At 37.3% G+C, this 21,688-nt stretch overlaps 1 protein-coding gene and 1 non-coding gene across 10 annotated transcripts in view; both read left to right on the top strand.

Moving 5' to 3' along the window:
- The first annotated feature begins 22 nt into the window (after window positions 1-22).
- Window positions 23-119, top strand: LOC120891235 (small nucleolar RNA U13). Its single transcript, XR_005735613.1, has one exon. It is a non-coding gene; the product is annotated as a small nucleolar RNA U13 (small nucleolar RNA).
- A 7,838-nt stretch (window positions 120-7,957) lies between these two features.
- The window catches only part of Rlim (ring finger protein, LIM domain interacting), a 55,975-nt gene continuing 42,244 nt past the window's right edge, over window positions 7,958-21,688 (top strand). For 7 of the 9 annotated variants that reach the window (XR_013431800.1, XR_013431798.1, XR_013431799.1 and 4 more), the window contains exon 1: window positions 7,958-8,181. The gene's annotated coding sequence lies outside the window, so the exon portion shown is untranslated. Of the gene's footprint in view, window positions 8,182-9,975; window positions 10,040-21,688 lie in introns of all 9 variants that reach the window. The other 2 variants (XR_013431801.1, XR_013431797.1) reach the window with 2 other exon arrangements.

Genomic DNA, 21,688 nt, shown 5'->3' with positions numbered 1-21,688 from the left:
AAAAAAGGAAAAAAATTTCACAATCCTTTTGTGGTTCATTAGCTTTATTGTTCACATTATTGTACGAGATGTTCCTCCTTCAAACCTTGCTGTTACATTGGCGCATTAGCACTCTGATGTGAAAAAGAAAAATATTTTCTAAATCTGCGATTCACTTGAGACCTGTTTTGGAGCTAAGAGATCTGGTTTGTTAGAAGTAGCATGCACCTATCTGGGAGTGGCTGCACATGTCTGTAATCTCAGGGACTCCAGAGGCTGAGGCAGGAGGATCGCAAGTTTGAGGCCAGCCTCAGCAAATTAGCAAGACCCTGTCTCAAAATTTTAAAAAACAGAAAGGGCTTGAGTGATAAAGTGCCACTATGTTCAACCTTTATTACAAAAAAAAAAGCATGCACATAAGAGTCCAAATCTGTATCTCTTATTTATTAGTTATGCAATTGTCAATAAATTTTGGTTTTGCTGTTGTTTCTCACTGCTTGGGGCTTCATTTTCCTCAACTATAAAATGCTCTAAGCATCTTTCAAGATCTTTGATAGAGTTAATGTGCATTTTTCTGGTACATAGTAGAAACACAGTAAATGGCAGCTATTATTATTTTAACTAAAGTCTGTCTTCCAAACACTTCTTGGTAGATAACCTGTGTCTGAATCTTTTGCAGGGTTTACTTAAAATCAAAATTCCAGCTGAGCATGGAGGAACATGACTGAAATCCCAGTGACTTCAGGAGGCTGAGGCAGGAGGATCACAAGTTCGAGGTCAGCCTCAGCATTGAGGTCAGCCTCAGCACCTCAGTGAGTCCCTAAGCAACTTAGAGAGACCCTCTCTCAAAATGAAAAATAAAAAGGTCTGGGGATGTAGTTCAGTGGTAAAGTTCCCATGGATTCAATCTCCAGTACCAGAAAACAAGTAGATAAATAATCCTGATTTCCACCCTAAAATATCTGAATTAGAATCCTGCAACATGGATAGAATCTGCATTTTAGTTAAGTAGTCCTCCCACCTCTCCCTTATGGGGGTGTTAAGATATAGAGGGTGGGAATCTGCACTTGGAATTTTTCTCTTGCTGAGTCCTTGGGGGAGGGAAGGTCTCTTGGAAACTGGTGATTTTCAGTAAAAATGCTAAAAGGAGAGACATTCCTATGAAGAGATTGAGAAAGCAGGGGAAGATATTATATTGAAATCACAGCCCCAAAGGGCTCAGAGGAAGATATTGGGAGAGTGGAGAACAGTGCATGTGAAGATCTAAGTGGATTTCCAGGTGACCTCTATGGAAATGTGAATTTAGGTGGGTATAGACCAGATGGGCTTGAGGTTTTTTTTTATGGTGAATAAGGAGACTCAAGATAAGAAGTAGAGATGGGTCATCTTGTCTCCAAAGAGAAACTTGGTATGTAGTTGTTTTAATGTCAGAGATAGTCCATAATCAACCTAATCTAACTTCTATTGTTAGAAACAAAACATCTTATTTATTTATTTAAACATCTTATTTTCACAGTTTAAATGAATGTCAGAGAACTCATTTATTAATATAGATTACTCAATCTCCAGCCCTGCAAATAAATATGATCGATCACTAATAGGAGATAATATGTCTTCTATAAATCCATACCTCTGTCTTTTCTCTTATGCACTGCTTTTAATTAGTTACATCAAGATTACTTTCTAGTTGCTTTGGTATGAGTTGTAAAACTGTTCTGTGCTTTCTAAACCAGAGCATCTGAACCTTTATGTTTGGATAGGTAAAATGGGTGATACTGCTTCACCAGTCAGGTTACTTTTAAATTCCCAGAAAGCCTAGAACAAAGAGAGAATTTTCATCACTGTTGTAATAGCTGGGGGAAAAGGGCATGACAGTTAATCTACTTTGAATTCCTCTGATACTAATGTAATTAGCCAAGCATATTTTATTTCTACTTATGGCAGAATATTTGCAATAGTACTTCCTATTTCTAGAGTATATTTTCATGGAGGATAACAATCCCAGTTAATCCAGTTACAGGCTATTTGTGGGAGGAACAATATGAATCACAATATACTCTTTCAAAGAGATAAACTGAGTTCTCCTGAATCTAAAGATTTTCAATAACAATGCCAGTTTAAACCAGGCATTTGCCCTGTGCTTTGGCATGTACACATAGTCCCAGCTAAAAGGGGGTGTTCTGTTGTTAGAAACAAAAGCAATTGTAAGCTTTACTACTAGCCTAAGGCAAATCTACAAGATGCTGTTTTTCAGACTTTTCAGCTAAAAATACCTTCTACAGATGGTAAGAAATAAAAGGGCTCTACTTTCAGGCTTTGTGTGCTTCATTCCCTAATCTTTATTTTTAAGACCTATGAGTTGCCTCCTAAAGCATGTTACTGGGGCCCCTGCAATGGAATACATGCATCAGTATTAGCTTCCACACCTCTTTACAAAATGGATGTAGATTGAACTCCACTCTCCCAGCAGGTCTCTTTTTTCTTTTTTACTAGATACTAGGATCAAACCAGAAGTCAATCACTGAGCTACATCTAGAGACAATTTTATTTTAGTTTTTTTTTGTTTGTTTGTTTGTTTGTTTGTTTGTTTTTGAAGACAGGGTCTTGCTAGTTTGCTCAGGCTGGACTCGAACTTGCCATCCTTCTACCTCAGCCTGATTTGTGAATTGTGCTCAGGACAGAGATCATGTCTTTTGTATATCTAGTCCCAAAGCCTAGCACAGAGCAATGGGGCACACAATACTTATTGAATTAATTACTTAATTAAACAAATGAATCAGAGGGCTGGGGTGTAGCACCATGATAGAGCCCTTGTCTGGCATGCACGAAGCCCTGGGTTTAGTCCCCAAGCCCCAAAATAAATAAATCAAATTAATTAATCAAAGATTATTTTATCTTGTTTCTTTCCATCCTGCTCTCCCCTTCCTCTAGTCAAACTGAAGATTATATTTAGAGTTCATATCTTTAATCTAATGTGAATTCCTAAAAGAGCAAATTTGGTAAAATGGAAGTGCCAAGCAGTAGACATTGTTTTCTGGTTAAATTGACTTTGATCTGTGATTCTAATTCAAAATATTTTAAAATATTTTCATTAGTACATTATAGTTATACAGAATAGTGTGGTTCATTTTGATGTAATCATAAATGCATGGAATATAATTTGTTTCATTGCAGTCTCTAGTACTTCCTTGTACTCCCCTCAAAAGTGTTTTGTTTTTTTTAATAAAACACTCCCTGGCTCAGTGACACACACCTATAACTGAGGCAGGTGGACAGCAAGTTCCAGGCCAGCTTTGGAAACTTAGCAAGACCCTGTCTCACAATTAAAAATGTTAAAAGGCCTGGAGAGTTAGCTCAGCAGTAGAGTACACCTGGGTTCAATCCCCAGTAGTGAAAGAGGTAAGGGGAGACAGTACTTAAACTAAATGAACTGGTATTTTCACATAGCCAGTGGAATTTCTTAAAGATAAGGGAGTACTGAAATCTTTTTTTAAATTATTTTTAAACAGAGAGAGATTTTTTAATATTTATCTTTCAGTTCTCTGAAATCTTAAAACCAGTGAGTTTATCCCCTATCAAGAAAAATTTAGTTTCAAACACATAGCAGCCACCAAACTTAAAAAAAAAAACTTTAATTGGATAATATAGCTCCTCTTTTTAAAACTCTTCAACAGCCTCCCATTGCTGTTCGGATAGGATACAAAATCCGTAATATGAACTTCAAGCTAATTCGTAATTCATTCAAGAAATATTGATTGAATGCCTATTAGGTATTTTAAGCTTGGAAAATAATAGCCATGAGGGGATTGGGCAAATCCTCAGTTCCCACAGAGCTTACACCAGGAGGGATAGGGGCAGGTCGGGGAAAGACTGACAGACTATAAACAAATAAAATCAATAAACAGACCAGATAAATTCCAATGTGATGAGTGTTGTGAAAAAAAATAAAATGGGATATTTGTTACAGAAAATAAGCTTTTTTTTTTTTTTTAAGTTTCCCAGGCTTCTCTTAATCACCCAGAGAATTTCTACAATACTATTCCCTCTCCCAAGGCTCCTCCCTAGTCTTCCTGAAGCATCCTTCTCTCTTCAGGTCTCAACTAAAAATGGCAGCTTTTCTCAGTTAAAGGCTCCTTTTATATACTTCCATTTGTACACAGGTCTTCTTTGTAACGTTAATTACCCGGATAAGTATTTGTCAGGACTTGCCACAGGTAGGGTCTTTTGTGTGTGGTCTTGTTGATATAGGTACAAACATATCCCTTCCAAACAGCCCAGGTATCCTTAAAATGAACAGAAGGACATTGTTTTGTTTTTTTCTTAAAGGTCACTTGATCAAGAGTAATAAAAACCATTTGAAGATCACATATAAGTGACTAGGGAAATGCAATTAGTCTGAATGAAAACTAAGTATTCAGTGATTGATTCAGATCATATTTTATTTGCATGTATACTCATCTAGACTTCTTCTAAGCATATTTATGCATACCTTTTAATATAAAAAGTAATCATACGTATTCTTTTGTAAATTGCTTTTCTCACTAAATTTATAACCTGAACAAATGCTATTCACTGGGAGCTGGGAGGCACGCTGGGGATGGAATGCAGGACTTTTAGCAAGATGCACCAGCTCTCTGAGTTATATCCCCAGCCTGGATGCTATTTACTATTATTATTATTATTATTATTATTATTATTATTATTATTTGTACCAGGAATTGAACTCAGAGGCATGCAACCACTGAACCATATCCCCAGCCCTATTTTGTATTTTATTTAGAGACAGGGTCTCACTAAGTTGCTTAGCACCTCACTTGAACTCACAATCTCCTATCTCAGCCTCCCAAGCCCCTGGGATTATAGGCGTGTGCCACCGTTCCTGGCGCTGAATGCTACTCATTTTTAATGTCTATGTAGTAGTCTACTATGTAGAACTAACTGTAATTAACTAATTATTGTTAATTAGTAGTTATCTTTCTTGATTTTTCAACATTTTCATTCTACACTACAATTAGCCTCTTTGAGATATATAAATATAAATATATAATACATATTTGCAAACTTGTTCATTTCTTTCCTGAAAGTGAATTTCTGAATGGAAATTTGTTGGTCAAACAATATGCATATATTGAGGCTTTTGATTCACATTATCAAATTGCTTGTAAAAAGTCATATCAATTTGTACCACTAAGCACACAGATGTGCCCATTTCATTCTTTTTTTTTTTCTTTCTTTTTTTAAATGTGTCCATTTCATAGAATCTTCATCAATACTTAAGTTTTTTTTAGTTGTAGGTAGACACAATACCTTTATTTTTCATTTATGTGGTGCTGAGGATGGAACCCAGGGCCCCACACATGCGAGACACATGCTCCACTGCTGAGCTACAGCCCCAGCCCCAATACTTAATAAGTTTTCTTTAGGTGTAGATGGACACAACACAATGCCTTTATATTTATGGGGTGCTGAGGATCGAACCTGGGTCCCGCCCATGCTAGGCGAGCGCTCTACCGCTGAGCCACAATCCCAGCCCCTTAATAAGTTTTTAAATCTTGGAAATTCTGATAGGCAAAAAGAGAAATCAGTTTTTATTTTCATTGATTACTAGAGAGGCTGAATATATTTTCATATGATTATCAGTCAAGCATTTTCTTTTTTGAATTGCCTATTTGTGTCCTTGCACATTTTTAAAAAAATTTTTTTAGTTGTAGATGGACACAATACCTTTTGTTTGTTTTTATGTGGTGCTGAGGATGGAACCCAGTGTGTCACATGTGCTAGGCAAGAGCTCTACCACTGAGCTATAACCCCAGGCCCTTTGCACATTTTAAAACTGGGATATTTGGGGCTGGGGCTGTAGCTCAGTGGTAGAGTGCTTGCCTCACAGGTGTGAGGCCCTGGGTTCCATCCTCAGCACCACATAAAAATAAATAAAGATATAAAAAAACTGGGATATTTATCTTTTTTAAAAACGAATTTTTATTTAAAAATTTTAGTTGACTCATGATTCTATTCATACTTGAGTGGCTTTTTCTTGTTTTTAAAACCTTCAATTAAAAAAATCAGGGCTGGGCATGTAGCTCAGTGAGAGCATTGGTTTAGATGGCAGAAGGGTTCAACCCCCAGCACTAAAAAAATCAATTCATAATAGTTTATTATTATAGACTAGTGATATTTAGCCATGTGTTTTATATATATATTCTACTTGCCAGTTTGTCATTTGTCTTTTAGTTTCATTATAAAGTAACATTACCTTTTAGCTATCATATGTCATGTTGAAATTATAGTTTTTTCAGTTTGTCATTTAACTTTATTAACCTTGTATTTTAACATTCTGAAGCTTTACTTATATTTAGGAAATTGTATTTATCAGTCTTTTCCTTTATGGATTTTTATTATATTTAGAAAGTCCTTCTCCATCCCCAAGGCTAAAGAAATTCACCAATATTTTCTCCTACTTCTTTGATGATTTTATATTTTACTTAAGCTACTTACACCTCAAGAATATGTCACAGAGTGGCTGGCAGTCTCAGGTCACTGAAGAATTCATTTCACGCATTCCAGGTAAATGTTATAGTAAGTTATTATGAAAACAAGACAAAAACTGATTAGATAGATATATAGCACCTAAATCATATATCACATTGTCAAAAATGAAAATATCGAGTCTGCTGGTAAGATGAGCAGGATATAAAGGGTATTGTTTTAAGGCTTGGGATGAAATTTTGCTTATATTCCAGGCTCATGAAACTCCATTATAACTAAGAGGGCAATTATCCCAAAATATATAAGGGCCTACTACGCAGTTTATGGGACTACAACAGTGAATAAAACAGAGAATTGCTGCTCTTAAAGATTGGGGTAAACCAATATTTCGGTAAGTGCCTTACAGAAAACTAAGCAAGTAGGGGCATGGAGAGATTAGTATGGTAGATAGGGTGCTCAAGAAAGGTTTTCTTTGGGGAGGTGAGTATTTAAGAGGCTTGGATGATGAAAGTAAAGAATGAAAAATATGCCAGTTTAGGTCAAGGAGTTGAGGTGGGAACATGTAGGTTTGTTGGGAAAATAGTAAAAAAGTCACCCTGGCTATTGTGTTATCAGAAACCAGAAAAAACGAGGGAGGCAAGAAGCACCCCTAAAACCTGGGTAAGATTATTTTTCTTAACTGTGAGGAGGAATTGGATGCTAAGGGCACATTCTCCCCATTCCTTCAGGCATTACCATCTGAGAGGCTTTCTTAACCACCCTTTGATGAATTCCACTCCTATCAGATTTTCCCTTTCTTTTACCCAACCCTTTTCAAGTATTTCAAAGAATTACCACCCTAGATTGTTTTCTACCACTTTTAAACACTGTAATTCCCATTTGCCCCTACAGGATACTTTGTCATCCCTATTACCTCCTTTACCCCAATTTTCTCCCTAGCATTTATCAATGGCTAATGCAATAGTTTTGTTTTTTAAATCCTAGTGGATTATCAAGAGCTACAAGAACTGAGGTTTTAGTCTATTTTAATTTCTTACTTTAAAATTTTGGTCTACTTTTAATTTTCTCAACATTCACGACGGTGCCTGACCTAGAGTTGGTGCTCAATAAATGTATGTTGAATTAAATGCAGGATGCTGTATGAGCTGGTCTGGACTGACTGTGTAAATCGATACTAGATTAGACTAATACCACATTTCACGCTCTCTGAAAAAGGCTTCAAGCAGCCAGACGGTGACGTCCTTCAGTTTACAAAATGGGAAAGCAAAGGTTCCCACAATTCTCAGAACGCGAATTTCTCGCCACAATTCAAAATGGCGGAAGAGGGTGGGGCCTGTCACATGGTGGGCGTCATAGCAGCTTTCCTTTTCCAAACCCACGCCCGCCTTGCCGCGTCGTAGGCCGTCCCCCTCCTCTGCCCGCCGAGCCTTTTCAAGGAATCGACTGGGATTGGCTAACTGGCTGGGAGTGGGGCTGCGGAGCCCGGACGCGGCATCATCACTTCCTGTTGTGGGCAGTCGTTTCCTGTCGCTGCTTGGTAACAATGGGGAAGATAATGGCTGCCTGAGCAACGTCTCGGAGCAGGCGCTGGGGTAGAGGCGGGTCTCAACCAGCGACTCATCGGAGGCGGGCTTGAGAGAGGCGGCTGGGGAGGCGCGGAGAAGCCTCAGCGGAGACGGCCGAAACAACCGAGTGAGATCCTGACCCTAAAACCGAGTAAGTGAAGACATGGGAATCCTCTGAGAAATGGATGTAGAGCGAGAGGAAGACAGCAGAGCCACTGCTGCCTCGTTCTCTCAAAATGGCCCGAGTGACGCGTTGTGGCAGAGGCTCAGCGCCGCCTCCGGACCCCAGGCCCGTTGCTGCGGGGGGCTCCGTGGCGTAGTCGCCGCTGCCATTTTAGTTGGGTGGTATACTCGTCCGGCTCTTTGAAGAAGGGGAAGAGGAGGTGGGTAGTAGTTCCTCTCCGTGGCCCCGCGAGCCGCAGCCCGGGCCCTCCAGAGCCTTAAGAATTAAGGGGAGGCGGTGTTTGAGTTTTGGCCTCGGGCGTGAGAATCTTACAGTGCCTCGGGTTTTTCTCTCTGTTCTTGGGGGGAGGCTTCCCTCTCCACCCCTCGTTTTACATGGCGGGCTCGGGTTTGGGAAAAGGGGTAATATCTGGCTGCTCCGAGTCGGATGCTGGGAACTTTTGGGCCTTTAGATTTTCCCAGGATTTACAAAACCCTATTTTGAGCCCTTATGCAGGGCTTTACCAATTAGGCGCCCCCTGGGGCCGCGATGACATCTTCCTTTGAAGGAACTGAGGCAACTGTGGTTTACTCCCTTGCTCTTATAACCCTGGTGTATCCTTTGCCAGTTATCACTGGAAGGATCCCCCCCAAAAGGGAGGGAAAAGCCGTTGCATGTTTGTTGTTTTTCTCTGGGTAAGGTTGGGAGTTTGGCCAAATTATTTTCAAGTTAATTTCCGTTCAATCCTCCCAACAACCCAACCCCCTCCCCCCACAAAAAAAAAGCCTAAGGGTCTCTCTGCTTCTGCGGGCGGTACCTGCCACGTACGCCATAGCTAAGTAACTAGTATTAACCGGTTGGGCTTCTGCTTCCTGAATACTCAGTCCCTTTTTCCCTTATGCTGATTAATTTCAAGATGGAGGAGACAGCCACGTTCCTTCCCTAGACAGTTTCACCATACTTATTCCACAGGTTAGTCCGGGAATCTGAGGCCTACCTGACTTGTTATTTAGGTCATTTTTTCGTTTGGGGGCAAAAGGAAGTATTTATATCAGATGCACAATTTGCAAGGCCCCACAGTAATTTTTTGCTGGAAATAAGGAGCTTGCAATTCCTGGGGCAGAATTAACTGCAGTGCTTTTGATGATTGAAGAGAGGAAGAAATGATAAATGTACTAATAACCATTTCTTTGGCTCTTCGTGATTACAAAGTAATTACTCATATCACCTCCATCAGGTACATTGTGTTAGTCCTGGAGGACTTGAGAGCAGGCAGGCACAGTTATAGGCCTGCCCCCTACTCAAATAGTTTTCCAAACTGTGAAAATATATGTTAAGTACCCAAAAAGATGAACCCAAATCCTTCTTAAAATACAATTTTAGGACAGACTCCTTTTATTGAAACATGTCACAAATGTGGTGATTTTTTTAAAGTATCTTAGTCCCTGCCTTAGCTAGTGTAATGTGCCAAATAAGGCATTGAAAGTGACTATCAGAATCTGAAAATAATTACTGGTCTGATAAGGAAAGGCCTATTTTAAGCAAGTTTATATTAAAAAATAGATTGCCTCTCAGCCTGTAAAGGAAATCTTATACTAATTCCTGGTTCCCTCTCACTTTCTTGATCTCCCCAAATATTCTGGTACTAATATTGAGTTAGGTTGGGTTATGGTTGTGTAACTAAAATACATAGGATGTGTATTTTTAAAGGATGTGTCTTATTTCAAAAAAAGAAATGTATCTTATAAAAGAGGAAGAATAATGGATTCTTTTTTTTTCTAGAGCAGAGTGTGAAGAAAACTAAAATCCAGTTTATTGTAATTCAATACTATGTCATAACAGTCAGGTAATTTATTTTTTGTTGCGTCTCCTGATGATTTATATGTAGAATGCATGTTTACAAATATTTATTGTTCTGTTTTACAGGCCCTGTGGTTGGATGGGCTCATTGATATATATTAGTTGGTGTTGGGCATTCTTCATGATGAGAATGGGTACTTTTCACTGGGAATTCAAAGGGTAATGTTTCTCAGTACCTGAACTCACCAGTGCTTTATCTGTGAATTTTACTCTTTATCAATACCTGTATAGAACAGAAAGAACAAAAAATTATTGCCTTAAATCATTGTTAGAACAACCCAAATATAAAAATAAAATAGCTTTTTAATTTCAGTGAATAGCTAAATATCAGAATATTTTATAGGAATGTAATTTACATTATTGTGTGTGGTGTTTGCTTTTTTTTTCCCTTCAAGATTCAAAAATCATTGGTATATAATACCCTAATTGATGTTAATTCCTTTTATTATCATCACCATTGTTAAAGTAACCACATAGATTTATTGCCCTAACCAGGACACTTTTAAAAGCAAAAGGAACATTATTAATAGTGCAAACCTGGATTATCATAGGCAAACTGGGATGGATAGCCTAAATTCATAACTAACTTCTGTTGAGAGCTTGTGTACTACTACAAAGCATCCTGAGAGGATGTTAATTTTTACAGAGAGCACTGAAAGTTAAGTAATTTGTCCTCTGTTAAAAAGCTAGTGAATGGTGGAACCTTCATTTTATCTCAGGTCTGTCCCACATTCAAGTCACCAAACTTTAATGCCCCTAGACCTCCCTGTTGCCCAGTTACATCAGAAATGCAGTGAAAATGAAAAGTTGTAATAAGTCTTTAGGTTATGTTGCACTAAAAAGTTTTGTTAACTTAGCTGGGGATGGTGATACCTGTAATCCCAGCTACATGAGAGGCTGAGGTAGGAGGATGGCAAGTTCCAAGTCCAGTCTCAGGAACTTAGCAAGAACCTATCTCAAAAGTCTGAAAAGGGACTTGGGAACAGCTCAGCGGTAAAGCACCTCAGGTTTCAATCCTCAGTACTCCCAGCCTCCCCTCCAAAAAAAAAAAAAACAGGTTAACTGTTAAAAGTAATCTACTTTATGAAGCAGGTGAGACATACCTTGCAATTATCCCTGCTTTTTTGTTGTTGGTGTTCTGTTACAGTTTGTTTCAACTATTAGAGCTCTTGATACAGGTTGGTAAACTTAATTTGAAAATTAGAAAAGGTTTTAGGAAAAGGTTAATTGATAGTAAAATTCCTAGAAATATTAGGCTGATGAATATCTTTCAGATTAGTGAACATGTAGCGAGGTGTGAACTAATACCATAGGTTAAATGGGGTATGTGTATTTATGGGATTATACTATGTGTATATTACTTCTTCCATAGCTCTGGTGGTCTGGGAAATAGAACACATCATTGACCAACCTCCTATTTCCTGGATTTACCTTAGTGTGGATTACAAATTAGAATGTGAGAAGTCTTGTCTAAGATCAGTGAGTTGCTAGAATTGGGGCACTTCCTAGAATGGTGACAACTGTTTCTTTTGTAAGTCTACTTCTTAAAATTTTGTATAACACAAAGATTTCTAAAACCTTATGGCCTGTTGATTTCTAGAAGTATCCAGGTTATGCAATACTTTGAAGTTGTGTTGTGTTTTGTTTGTGGATACTTGAAATTGAATCAGGAGGTGCTTTACCATGGAGCTTGGGATCCTTCTGCCTCAGCCTCCTGAGTAACTAGGATTACAGGTGTGCACCACAGAGTTTTGATAACTAGTATAAGATACCAATCATATTTATGTCTTTTTTCTTCAATAATCATAATAGCACCTACATAATTGCAAGACATATCTATAGACAGCATCTGGTGTATACATATAGATTTATGGACCTCTTGTAGTTTTACAACTGCAGGTTAAGTTGCTGTTACAATGTTTGATGGTTTAATGGAGTCTGAATATTAATGAACATGAAACTTTCTGGCAGAGAAGGAGATATTTGTGTTAAATGTTTTAAATTTTTTCTGAAGTGAAAAAGTCCCCTTCCTCCTAATCTCTACAACTGTAGGAAGAAGTTAGCTATAATTTTCATTGATCAAAGTTCCCTTTAATAGTAGTTAAAACTAAGGTGACCATATAAAGTACCCAAACTGAAATACTTTTTTTTTTTTTTTTTTTTGGTACTGGGGATTGACACTCAACCACTGGGCCACATCCCCAGCCCTATTTTATATTTTATTTAGAGACAGGTCTTGCTGAATTGCTGAGGCTGGTCTCAGACTTGTGATCCTCTTCCCTCAGCCTCCCAAGCCGCTGGGATTATAGGCTTGTGACACTGCACCCAGCCCAAACTGAAATATTTTGAGAACAGATTAATTATTATTTTAGCACAAATATGAACCATTACTCTTCTGGACAAAACAGGCATATATGGGCATCCCCATGTCAAGTCTATGTAGGAACACTTGTTCAGGAAGGACAATTGACAGAATGCTGGTTCAAAATACAAATTGTTTTCCTCAAATACTATGTGACTGGTGTAGATAATATTTTAAGTTGATTTTTTTAATAGGAAATCTTTTTTTTACTCTCCCCCGGCCCCAATAGGAAATCTTAAGTTCTTAAAATAGTACGTTAGTTGGTGATGAATACCAGCATTGCCAATAATTAGTGATTTTACATTAATAACTTTTAATAAACACTTGAACCATCTTTTTTTTAACTTCTTGGAAGCAATGAGAGCAGCAAATCAAAATTGAGTTTATGAATAAGACCAAATTCTGATTTAGTGATGTAACTCAATAGAATAACATGAAATGGGTAATGAGATTAAATTCACTAAGGTACTTGAATGAGACAAAATGTTGTCATAATGGTTTTCTTCTTTAACTGACTTCATGGTATAAATTGGCAGCATGGCATGTTCTTCTGTCCTTTGATCTACTTTACTGGAGTTCTTAGTACTCTTGTTTCAGTTTAACTTTTTTAGGGGGTTGTAGTAGTCAAAATTGTAAGTTGCTAGTTAATAGACTTCCTGCCAAGAGATTAGACACAGGAGGGACATTCCTGAGTCCTTTTGATTTGTTTTTGCTGCCCTTTACAGGTGGTAAAGATAGAATAATACAAGTGAGGCTAAGCTACTACTGCCATTCAGATGATTTATAATCTCTTATTGCTGTAGTAGTAGCAGTGGTGAATGCCTGGTAGCATCTTCTGATAGGCCACTGTTAGAAATTCTCAACAAATTGTGTGGTTGATGAAAGGTATCTTGCAATTAGTAGAGATAGTAATACATCAACCTTACCCTGTTTCTTTTTTTTTTTTTTAAGAACGTTTTATATTTCATTTTACAAACTGGTTTGTCCTACTCTAGCATGTTATCAAGTTTGGAACTTGGATGGACAGGTATGCAAAAGGTGATGATGCTCAACATATTTTAGTGGTTGGTTGATGTTACTTTAATTCGTTTATCTAACCCAGCCCTTTTTTGTTTTTAGAAAGAAGCAGTTTCTTCTGGGCTTAACAGACATAGCTTATTTTATTTTATTTTTTTTATTATTTTTTTAGAGAGACAGAATTTTTTAATGTTTATTTTTTAGTTTTCGGCAGACACAACATCTTTGTTTGTATGTGGTGCTGAGGATCGAACCCGGGCCGCAGGCATGCCACGTGAGCACGCTACCACTTGAGCCACATCCCCAGCCCTGACATAGCTTATTTTAAAATCAGCATTTACACAAGCATTTAACTTGATGTTTCAAGATTGTTTTTTTTTAAGTTGTCAGTTGACATTTATTTATTTACTTATATGGAGTGCTGAGAATCGAACCCAGTGCCTCACATATATTAGGCAAGCACTCTACCACTAAACCACAACCCCCAGCCCTCTTTTTTTGTGTGTGTGTAGCTTGGATTTGAACCCAGGGTCAAGATTGTTTTCTAAGTCTATTTTGTTAACAGTTTTTAAGCTTTTTGTTAACAGTTAAGGGTACTATGATGTAGTATAGCCATTTATTATGTGCATATTTATACTGAGCTCCAGATCTCCTGACTCATTAATACTAAAAAATAATAAGTGAATTTTCTCTTTAATTTTTGTGGTACTGGGGATTTAACTCTGGGGAGCTCTACCACTGAGCTACATTCCCAGCTCTTTTTATTTAATTTTCTTTTTTAAAATATTTTTTAGTTGTAGATGGACACAATACCTTTATTTTGTTTGTTTTTATTTTTATGTGGTGCTGGGGATCAAACCAGATACCTCATGCATGCTAGGCAAGTGCTCTACCACTGAGCCACAACCCTGGCCCCCAGCTCTTTATTTTTTAAGAAAAGCTCTCACTAAGTTGCCCAGGCTGGCCTCAAACTTGCAATCCTCCTGCCTCCCAAGTAGCTGGTATTATAGGAGTACTGGACCATACCTGGATTAAATGACTTTTCAACTATAATATCATAACAATATTCTTTTCATGGACTAAGTATATTGAATGAGATCATACTGTTAGCAGTGGTCAGAAACAGTAATTTGCTTAATTAATATAATGGTTGTAGAAGTTAATTCCTTTTTGAAATTATTCTTTAAAAATCTCAGGGTGTGGTTCTTACAAAACTGGTTCACTACCAAGAAATAAAAATTGAGCCAACATTAGACTTCCCCCCCTTTTTTTTTTTTTTTGTGGTGCTGAAGATCTAACCCAGGGCCTTGTGCATGTGAGGCAAGCACTCTGCCACCAACTGAGCTATATCCCCAGCCCTAGACTTCCTTTTTGAAGTCTATCCTTTTTGGGAAGAAGTCTATTAAGTTGCTATTCTTCAGTTAAAATAATATATATTTTTACGTATGTAAGAGTTTAAGAGTATGAGCCAGGTTGTAGTGGTACACTGCAACTTAGCTGGTACACTACAACGGTAATCCCAGATACTCAAGAGACTAAAGCAGGAGGTTGTAAATCTCTATTACAACCACAATATTATCATACCCAAGAAATTTAACACTGATACAATAATTTTTCTAATATTCAGTTGGCATTAAAATTTCTAGCTGGGCATGGTGGCCATGCCTGTAATCCCAGTGGTTTAGGAGGCTGAGACAGGAGGATCGCAAGTTGAAAGCCAGCCTCAGCAAGAGTGAGGTGCTAAGCAACTCAGTGAGACCCTGTTTCTAAATAAAATATAAAATAGGTCTGGGAGTGTGGCTTAGTGGTTGAGTGCCCTTGAGTTCAATCCCTGGTACCAAATATTTATATAAATTTCTTCAATTATTCCCCAAATGTCTGTATAGATATGTTTTTTTTCATTTAGTATTTAGCCAACATCTGTGTATTTCACTTGGTTAAGAACTGTATTTAGTTTTCTTAAAAAACATATCCCACATTTTTATTTTTTTATTTTAATTTTTGTTTTTCAGGACATTGACTTTTTTTAAAAGCAATTTTTTTAGTTGTCAGTTTACCTTTATTTTATTTATATGTAGTGGTGAGAATTGAACCCAGTCCAGTGCCTCACACATGCCAGGCAAGCACTCTACCACTGAGCCACAACCCCAGCCCACATTGACATCTTTGAAGAGTCTAGACCAGATGTTTTGTAGAAAGGTCCACAATCTAGATTTGTCTGATTTTTTTTTTTTAACCACATGGTTAGATTCAGTTTGAAAATTTTGATAATCCTACACAGTCGTATGGTCTCATCACCCCCTTACTTAAAAATTATTGATAACCCAAAGACCTTTTGCATATCTGAAATATATGTCAAGATTATCATAGTAGAAATTAGACCTGATAATTGTTTTGAAACTTTAATTACCTCATTTAAAAAATAGCAAAACCATTAGATGTTAACTTTCTAAACCAAAAATTTTAGTGAGAAAAATGGGATTGTTTTACATTTTATGTCATTTTAATGTCTGTCTTAATAGAAGATAGATAAGTCTCTGCATCTACATTCAGTTTGTTGTTTTGTTTGAATTTTATGAAGAAAATTTGGCCTCATAAGGATAAGCAGTTGTAAAATGGAAGAGTTTTAATTTTCAGACTTTAAAAGTAGTGATCATTTCATTAGGGATTTTCTATTTTTATTATCACTTCTTATTTTGTCCATAATAAATTTTTTAGTAGTTTTTTTCTTCAAAAAAGCATTTTGGTAATCTTAAAATACAATTTATAATGTAAGGCCTAAAAATGCTTAATTTTTTACCTTTAATTATCAATTTTCAAAGTAACTAGTTTGTACCTTAGCAATCCCCAATGTTTTCCAATAAGTTTTGTTTTTCTCATTCCTTTTCTTTTTAATATATTATTATTTACCCACCTTTTTTTGATAAATGTGTTTTAATCAAGAAATAAAATTCTCAGAGTGAATGAACTGTTATAGATTACTTAATTACTGAATAAATCTCAGGATTGGTTTTCTTACTGGTTTCTCTTACCCCAAATTCAATTTATCTGATACAAGTATATATTTATTGACCATATGAATAGTATTTCATGGCAGGTGTGTTTGTGTGTTTGCAGAGCTAGGGATCAAACCCAGGGCCTCATGCATACTAGGTAAGCACTGTACCACTGAGCTACATCCCTAGCCCTGAGTAGTTTTCTGAAATGACTAGATAAAATTTCTAATTTGGCTCCTTGCTTCTTGTGTGGTTTTCTTGATTTGTCTGGGGGTTTTGTTTGGTTGGTTGGTTGGGGTTTTTTTTTTTTTTCTGGGGATTAAACCCAGGGATGCTTTGTTACTGAGCTTCATCTTCAGCTCTTTTTTAATTTTTTGAGAAAGGACCTCACCAAGTTTCTGAGGTTGGCCAGAACTCAGGGATGTTTTGCCACTGAACTACATCCTCAGCTCTTTTATTTTTTGAGAAAGGGTCTCACTAAGTTGCTGAAGCTGTACTCAAGCTTGTTATTCTCCTGCCTCAGTCTCCCGAGTCACTCAGATTATAGGTGTGCACAACCATGCCCAGCCTGGTTCCTTGTTTCTAGGAGTGGAATCGGATAAATTGCAAAAAGTTGACTTATTTGGAATAATTCCTGCTAGGTTCTTGCTGCTTATGAGATGTTTTGTGGGCTGGGGGTGTACTTCAGTAATCTCGTGTGTGTGAGGCACTGGAATCAATCAAAAGATGTTTTGTCATTTTAGAAGATTTTCCCTCCCAGTGCTGGGGGATTGAACCCAGGGCCTCATATGCTAGGCAAGTGTTCTACCACTGAGCTACATCCCAGACCCAGACCCATTTTTGGAAGTTTTCATATAAGGAGTGAACATGGTATTAAAGACTCATGGTGAGATTGAATAGTTTGGTCTTGCCTATTGGGATAAAAGGAATATATTTTAAAATACATCAGCTTGGGATATATTGGGAGGCAATTGTCATTTAGTGAAAAGATGACTGAATTTGGAATCAGGACATCTGGGTTTAATTATTGGCCTTTTCCTAGCCACATGGTATTTGATAAATTACTTCCTCTTGCCATGTTTCTGTTTCTCCTCTGTAAAGTAGAGGTAGTGATTCCTACTTAATGGTATTGTTGTAAGAATTAAGTGAAATACAGGTAAAAGCCCTATGTAAGTATAGGGTGATGGGTATTGCCTGTAACCAGGGAGAGAGCTAAATGGTTTAAGAATAATTATAATTTGTTGTCTAAATTATGTTTTATTGGTACTCTCTTCATAGAAATAATTATTTAAAAATGGATGAAGCTAGTCATGCTCAAGCCAGAATTTGTCTTATATACGTGAATGTTATAACTCGAAAGTGAGATAATTAAATAGATCTAAAATTCTGTCTTTTATGATGATGTTGAAGGAGTCTAGGGGTATGTATGGTTTCTTTTTTCTTTTTTTTTTTTTAAGTTGTGCTGGGGATTGAACTCAGGACCTTACTGCATGCCAGGTGAGCACTCTACCACTGATCTTTTCAGCCCTCTTCATTTCTCCTACTAGTTAAACAGAAATGTACCACAGTGTCATTGACTACAAAGTAGAATCTGGAAACCCATTTTGTTAATGGAATTCATCTCTCATATTTTCATACCAAAATGGAGGAAAGTCTGTTTATAATTTGTATTAACATCTTTGACATGCTTTAACTTTTAAGATGTTCTTTTTCACTTATCAAATAGTGGTGTTAACATCTACTGGAAGCAGAACTTGTTATGGTTTATATTTATTAGATTTCTTCATTTTAAGCCACTTAACTGGCACAGGACTGCTTAATGAGACTGGGTTCATTGGGTGTGTGAGAGTAAGATTATTTTTCAGGGCATTTGAGAACATGGCTTGCATTTCATTTTCTTTGAAAATGTGATTGATTACCAATGGTCTTGGGACCCCTGAACCTAAAGGATAGAGGTTCATTTGACCTGCATTCCTAGTTCAGGAGAAATGCAGAATTACGTCTGAGAGGATAGAGACTTTGTGCAAAAGTAGAGAACTAAATCAGATTGTTCTTTCCCAGTCTCTTAACTAACCTTGTTGCTTGGATTGAAGTCTCTATCTTAACAAAAACATTGTGTTCTGTTTAATGAAGCCTTGCCAGTTTGGTTACAATTTTGAAATCCTACTGCGGGAATTCCATCATTTGGGGATATATTTTCCTTGATTTTTCATATATGAATTATTTAGGGGGGAAAGGAGAACAGTATGCTGTTATGGAAATAATAGTAATTTCGGTTTGTTTGCATAATGCTTGTGTCTCATTGTTATATTTTTAAATTAAAGAATAAACTAAAAAAACCCTCCTGTAGAATGAAATTCAGGCTCACCAGGTAGGAGTTATTTAAGATTCAACAATCTCATCTTAAATCCCAACTACTGGGGAAGATGAAGGAAAATTACAAGTTTCAGGTCAGCCTTGTCAAATTAGACCCTGTTTCAAAATTAAGCAAACAGTAAAAAGGTTGGGGATGTCACTCAGTGGTAGAGTGCCCCTGGGTTCAATCACCAGTACTGTTTAAAAAAAATTTTTTTTTTCACCAATCTCCAGAATTAGTGTCAGGAGAGTTTGGAACAGAGGTATAATGTTGTGTCTCTGGTCTCCATGTAGGAAACTAGAAATTCCAAGATTTAAGAGTGAATAATTTTTTATATTAGGGATTAAATCTAGGGACACTCTACTATTGAACAACATCCCCAGTCCTTTTTGTTATTTTGAGACAAGAGTCTCACTAAGTTCCTGGGATGGGCTTGTAATTCTCCTGCCTTGGCCACCTGAGTTGCTGGCATTGCAGCATAGGAAACTTATTCCAGGGCTGAGGATTTAGCTCAATGGTAGAATGCTTGCCCAGCATATGTGCAGCCCTTGGTTCAATCCTTAGCACCACAAAAAATAAAGAAAAATATTAGTATCTATCCTATGTGTATTTACAGAGTGTTCAGCATTGTTATTTTGTTTTCAAAACAAAGGGTGGGTTTATAGAGTATAAACAGTATATTGGGAACATTTGGAACTCTTTCTTTACTTGAGCTTTTCCTACCTTTAAAGCAAATGCAGGGCTAGGGGATGTAGCTTAGTGACATGGGTCCAGAGTTCAATCTCCAACATTTTCTCCAAAAAAAAAAATGTTTTAAAGCTGTGTCTTCCCATATGGTAGCTACTAACTCTGTGGCTTTTGGACAGTTGAAATGTGTCTAGTGTAACTATGAAAGTAAAGTTTTAATTTTATTTCATTTTAAATTAAAAAACTAAAATGTGTAAAATGATTTTCCAGGGGCTGGGGATGTGGTCCAGTGGTGGAGCGCTTGCCTAGCATGTGTGAGGCACTGGGTTTGATTCTCAGCACCGCGTATATAAATAAAATAAAGGTCCATTGACAACTAAAAAATATTTTTAAAAAGTAAAATAAAATGATTTTCCACTAAACACAACTTTATTGTTTTGGAAGTTTAGTGTTTTAAAAAAATCATCTCAGTGATTTATATTGATAGTACTTTAAAGTGATGATTTTTTTTTTCTTTTGAGGTGCCAGAGTTAGAACCCAGGGCCTCGAGCATGCTAGAAATGCTCTAACACTGAGCTACACCTAACAGGAAAAGTGATGTTTTGGTTTTGTTAAGCAAAATCATTTTTTTGTACCAGGGATTGAACCTAGGATTACTTTACTACTGGACCACATTCCCAGACCTTTTTATTTTTTTATTTCAAGACAGGGTCTTGCTAAGATGCTAGACTGCCTTTGAACTTGTGATTCTCCTGCCTCAGCCTCCCAAGCTGCTGGGATTACAGGTGTGCACCACTATGCCCAGCTTCAATAACATTTTTTTAATTTACCCTTTTTTTACTTTTTGTTTCTAGGGCTGGGGATCAACCAAGGCAAATGCTCTACAACTGAGCCATATTCCCATTCAAGATTTTACTTTTTTGATGTGGCTGTTCAAAATTTTTAATGTGGTTCACATTGTGTTTCTTTTGGACTGTGCTGCTTCAGACAGATTATTAAGGGAAATGAACTCAATATTCACATTGGATTTGGCTCAGTGGTTTAAATATCTACACTGTGTAAGGCATTTTGCTAGTGGCTTTTGGAGGAGTTTTAAAAGGACTATAAGTCTGGTTCTTTCTCTAAAGGAAACTACTTGGGAAGAGAAGACACATAACATTTAACAAAAGCATCATGAAAGCAGAAAGTGCCACTCTGGTGGCACAGACAAGTATTGTATGCAGAGATGGGTGGAAAATTGCTAGCTGAGATAGTCAGTGGCAGCTTTATAGGAAGTAAGATTTCATAGACTTTGAAAGAGTGACTGAAATAGGGAGAGACAAGGAAGGTCTGTAAGAAAAGTAGGAATAGAATAAAGATATGGTATATTGGGCAGGGGTGAGGTAACACAAAATAGATTGGTCTTTCCCAGAAATTGCTATAATTTTGTGTCACTGGAGTATGTAACTTTAAAAGACCTTTGCCCAGAACAGAAGACCAGGAGACTGAACTATCCTTAATGACATTTTAGTTCAAAGGATCTTTTGAAATCAGCCTGTTCTTACTCCTACCTGATAAGGAATATTTCTTTTTAATATTCAGCATCTTCTTGAATATTTCCAGAGATGCATAACTTTCCTTGCTTCAGGAGGCTGGTTACATCTCCATTTTGGAGTTTTGTCATACTGTTGTATTAGAGACGGGGTCTCACTGAGTTGTTTAGCACCTTGCTGTTGCTGAGGCTTACCTTGAACTCATGATCCTCCTGTCTCGGCCTCCTGAGCCACTGGGATTACAGGCATGCACCATAGTGCCTGGCCCCTCCCTCCCTTCCTTTCTCCCCCCCCCCCTCTGAGAGAGATATGACACAACACTCATATTTATTTTTTTAATGTGATGCTAAGGACTGAACCCAATGACCCACACATGCTAGATGAATGCTCAATTTGACACAGTGTTGTGTGCTTATCTCTCTGGTGGGTGTGTGGGTGTGTCTTGTCTGTCTTTGTCTCAGGGGAGTGTTGCAGTACTAGAGATTGAATTCAGGGCCTCCTGTATGCCAGGCAAGTGCTCTACCACTGAGCTACATCCCCAGTTTCTCCCACTCGCCATCCCTTTTTGGGGCACTAGGGATTGAACTCAAGGAGTATTCTTATCTTTAGCTATATCCTCAGCCCTTTATTTTATTTTGAGATAGCATATTGCTTACCTTGAACTTGGAATCATCCTGCCTTGGAC

This window comes from Ictidomys tridecemlineatus, chromosome X (assembly GCF_052094955.1).
Source record: "Ictidomys tridecemlineatus isolate mIctTri1 chromosome X, mIctTri1.hap1, whole genome shotgun sequence".
Lineage (NCBI taxonomy): Eukaryota > Metazoa > Chordata > Mammalia > Rodentia > Sciuridae > Ictidomys > Ictidomys tridecemlineatus.
The sequence above is the reverse complement of the archived record's forward strand: the minus strand, read 5'-3'. Positions and strand labels throughout refer to the sequence as shown.